We start from the raw sequence: 5,005 nt of genomic DNA, 5'->3' as shown, positions 1-5,005 counted from the left end.
GGAATTTACGCAGCTCATTTACACACTTTTCCTGAAGATAGAAGAGTTTGTTGAATCTGACGTGACATGTTCGTACGAAGGGTTCGTACGAACAAAAGTAAGAGAAATTTTGGATAAGAATACGAACATGTTCTTGCATGAGGCCCATTGTTCCTGCTCCGCTTCATAAGCTGTAATCCCTCCACCACAGACCCCACCACAGCCAGTAGCACATGCAAAATCCTCATTTAATTAGGGGGTTCCACACCACTTTTGCAACTGTTATCATTTGTGCACACAATCTTAATAGATCACCTGCACCACGCCCACTTGCGTTATTATTATTTTTTTTAGTTTGCACATACAATTTAGTGCTTGATATTTGGGATTTTAGTAAATCAGGCACTTTGGATGTTACACATTGCCTAATTTTTACAACTTTGGCATTAAAGTTTCAGTAAGCAACTTCAATAAAAAATGTATTTTTTACGTATTTGTTAAAACTGTCACCATTTTCTGACAGTAGAATATGAGGATTTCAGCCCACCTAAACTGCGCCCCACGTTGGTCACATCCTACATGGGCCGTAGGCCGCCAATATAGGATGCATAAACAGCTGTGAAATGAGACAGTCTATGGAAGATGACCAGGCGCTGTCACGTTACCATGTTAATACGTTTGATCTCACATGCCTTCAGTTGTCTTTTCACAGTAATACTTCACTAAATTCAGTGTTATTATAAACATACTAATAAGTATAGCTCCAGTGTCAGTTTTTGTAATTGTAATTTATTTAACAAGCTGCATCAGCTAAATTGCTAAACATACATTTAAAAACAAATTATTGTCCACTGGGTGGATTTTAATAAAACTCTCAGAAACTAATTACTGGATGTACATCTAAAATTCATCAACACCTGGAGTCAACTCAGTTTAAGATGGCAGTCACACAGAGTCAACCTTAGTTAACACAAAATCAGCTTTAGCTGCTAATTTTACAGATTGTGAGCGGCATTTGGTGCAATATTAGCTGAGAGTGACCCACAAGACACACATTGAGCTGTAACTGTTCCTTCTCAGCATAAAATGATCTTAGTCTAAAACTGGCATGAAAGGTGCCGTGTGATGAACATTCCCTCAAGAAATACTACAACTTTGACATTTTTTACCAAACAGGAGTTAAACTCTGATGCTATTAAACATTCTTGTTCAAACAGCTGCCTGCTGTCGAGAGTGAAGATGATTTGCCTAAAGAAACTAGATGAAAAGCACTGATCAGGATGGTAATTATTCATGTCTTTGCAGTTAAAACTGACACCTTCATGTCACACCCTGTTACTTGATCCACCACTTTAAAAAATTTATTAAATCCCAGAATCTTGAGAGCTGCTTTAAGAAAAATCCTAAAATACATTCGGAGAAACCCAACCCCGACTCACTGCTGCTGGCTTATCACTTTTGCAGGCTACTAATGTGCCCACGTAGCAAACAGTGTGTGTTGGAGTTGTGTTTCATGTCAGCAGCAACCCAGCTCAATATGCACCACTTGTTGGTTGGACTCCATACTGTACTTAGAAAAAACATGACTGCCCATAATCATGTAAGCGTGAAATGTGCAAAGTGTATGTGTAGAAGAGATAAATAAGTTACTCATTAACAGTTTATTGTCCATGTTTTACAGTGACAAAGCGCTCTGTGTGCAGGAAAAGAACCAAGAATTAACATCAAGCTAGGTGCTAATCCTGAAAAATCAAACCAGTACAGTCATGTTCTCGTCTCAACTTCTTAAACCTGCAAACTACTGGAGCACACCTATTACATTTTGGCAGTGGTGGGTGCACAGTTCCCCTAAAGCACTAATAGGGGAACTAATTTCCTGATTAGTGCTTTACGGCTTTTGCTAGTTTTAAATGCATTATTGGATTAACACTTGCTAAATTTATGGGCTAAATTTAAAAGCACGAACTGAGGTCTTTAAATATTATTGATCACAGTTGAGGGTGAAAGCTGTCATACATTTTCTTCATATGTGTGTATCTACAAGGTCAGGTGTCAAACTCAAGGCCCACGGGCCAAATGTGGCCTGCGGGTGACTCCCATTTGGTCCACCAAAGGCACTAAGTGACAACATTCTGCACACAGTAAATATTGTCTCGTGTTGACTGTGAAGAATATTTCATGTTATTACATTAGTGTTTTAGAATTAGCTTTTGCTAAAATTTTCAGTGCGTTAGTGCTTTAGATTTAGGGGACCTACATATTTGAGTTAGTGCTTTAGGGTTAGTGCAACTAATATTTAGATTTTGTACCCACCACTGCATTTTGGTTACACAATTTCGGATTTCCTGCTCCTTCCAAAGCTTTAGGAACACCCATACAAACTAAATGAATAAAAACATGCTGCTCAGTCAGGAACATTATGACTATTGGCAGCAGTAGACTGTATGGTGTAGAGCAGTGGTTCCCAAACTTTTTGTCTTCTGACCCACAAAATATCCATGGCAAAAACTTGTGACCCCAAATATTACTGGTCTGAGTACATGAACTTCGTTAATAACCCTAAAAACACAGACTTTTTGACAATCCAAACCATGTATACACAAATATAAATACTTATTTATACTTATTTTGTGTTTTTGTAATAAATATAGGGAAATATTACATCAGAAATTATTTTATCACCCTTTAAATTAATTTCTGGAGATTATCCAAGGTGCTTCATGACCCATAATTGGGTCCCAAGCCCAACTTTGGGAACCAAAGTGCAGTGGTTCCCAAACTTTTCAGCTTTTGACCCACTAAATAACAGTAGCAGAGACCTGTGCCACCAACTATTTTTGGATGATAAACATTTGTATCAGGTCAACAAAACAGGGCATAGTAACAATATTTTTATACTACATTTATCCATTTTAAATATACCAACCTCACTCCTAACAACTAAGGAAAAATGTAATTAATTCAGAGAAACTTTTCAGGACCCCACCTTGATGTTTCAGGACCCCACTTTGGGTCCCGACCCCAACTTTGGGAAGCACTGGTGTAGAGGACATTCGCTAAAACTTGTAAAAGACGCCTACACGTACAACTAAAGGAATTTGGCAAAACAAATGTGAAAACCCAGCCCTGTTTGGAGCTCTGCACCACAGAAGAAACACCAGTCAAAGTTTAAACCAGAAACAGAAAGTTGAACTTTAAAAATTTACATTACAGTCTATATAATAACAGTGACTAAAATTAATCAGTTTACCTAATTTCAGCATGGACTATTTCACAGATACCGTTTAGCGCTGTCTACTGGAAACAGCATACAATGGTTTGTACGATTGTTTGGGGGAAACTGAAAGAAAAGTCAAGTTCTCAAACTTTAAAATTTGGATTGTTGTACATTTTAAAGTGTTTCTTTTGGTTTGTGATGTACCAACTTCTAATCAGAAAAAGAACAAACTCATCCAGAACTTTTACACTCCTTAAATGTTGGGACTACTGCCTAAAATAGCAATCTGGGGAAGGAAAATAGAGGTAAGGTTATACTGCTGTGCAATAATTTCACTCTAAATACAATGTAATAATTACTATAGTATCTCACAATATCAAATCTAATGCCAGAGAAAATCCCAGTAAACAGTAATCATATTAACAGAATTACACGTGGGGCTGGATGATAAACATATAATCTATAATTTATTAAATGCTGAGTGTAAAGCATCCTTTTTGGCCATACATAAACTCTGGCATAAATATTAATTCAAATGCGTTTTTGTTTTAACGGTGGTAAATGCATTTATTACTGTGATCTATAGCCTTCTGCGTGGTGTATATTATTGTTAATAAAATAAAGCGTACACCATTAACTAGATGTGGTCAAGTTTTAAAACGGTCCATAGCTTTATTTGTAATATGTGGTCAAAATGATCTGTAGTTGGGAAACATAAACTGTGGCCAAGATCGCTGTAACAACATATTTAGTGCAAAATCTAGACCTAGTGGCGACAATCTTGTGTTTTCATTATTTTTTATATTCCAACTTATTTTCATGTATCTGCGATCATTGTTGTAAATATACACAAGTAATACACAGCACAGCGATCTTCACAACCTATTTTCACAGTCATTCAATTCACACACCGGCACCGGATGCCTTAAACTGGACCATAATGCTTTGCACCAGGCAAAGATGGCAGTATCCATGAAATAGTCTAAGGAAGTATTGCTAAAAGTGCTCTGTGAGGTCAGCGGCCAAGGCAGTCTGTTTTTGCACCACCTCTGTTATTCTGCGCCGTTTTCCCTCCATCTCCTGCCAAACATGCTTTTCTTCACCTTTGCTCTCACACGGTTTGCAGAACAGCAATTATTGTCTCAGATCTATAACATCTAAAAGTTACATACAGTATCTGTGGTGTTGCAATTTTGTTTACTTTCTTAAGAGTTCCCAGTGTCATTAGTAAATACAGACCAAGAAATTCACAGTAATTTTCCCTCAGTGGCAATTTCCTGTAAACTACTGACTCAGTACAAGACGGCAAACGGAAGCCAGGTGAGCATTTACACACTAGGGTTGGGCAATATTGGCAAAAAAATTAATCATGATTAATTGTGGTATTTAGCCGATTACAATTAATTTGACAATTAATCCCCTGGAGTCCCTGGACACCTTTATGACCTTATTGGTCATTTGTCAGTGTCAAATGACCAATTAAGTGGAAAAGATTTGCTCTTCACACAAATCTGTTCCAAACAGTGTCAAAATTACAGACTTCAGGCTATATATCAAATTTTAAATTGTGTTGATAGATAAATAAATTACAGAACTTTATTTTTTATTCATCATATTTGAAGCGGAGAGGAGCAGCGAGCAGACTCTGCCTGGTGGCATTAATGGTATTAATCGTCAAGTGCCAAAAAGTAATCGATTAATGTTTTTTTGACGATAATTGCACACGATACGATTATGCCCAACCCTATCTCACACACACACACACACACACACACACACACACACACACACACACACACACACACACAC

The 5,005-nt window shown here is 37.3% G+C and overlaps 1 protein-coding gene across 1 annotated transcript in view; it reads right to left on the bottom strand.

Moving 5' to 3' along the window:
• The window catches only part of abhd2b (abhydrolase domain containing 2, acylglycerol lipase b), a 24,135-nt gene that overhangs the window by 5,523 nt on the left and 13,607 nt on the right, over nt 1–5,005 (bottom strand). The gene's annotated exons all lie outside the window — the stretch shown is intronic.

The sequence above is a fragment of the Austrofundulus limnaeus genome, unplaced genomic scaffold, assembly GCF_001266775.1.
Source record: "Austrofundulus limnaeus strain Quisiro unplaced genomic scaffold, Austrofundulus_limnaeus-1.0 Scaffold454, whole genome shotgun sequence".
Lineage (NCBI taxonomy): Eukaryota > Metazoa > Chordata > Actinopteri > Cyprinodontiformes > Rivulidae > Austrofundulus > Austrofundulus limnaeus.
Note: the sequence above shows the minus strand (reverse complement) of the source record. Positions and strands in the feature narration are given on the sequence as shown.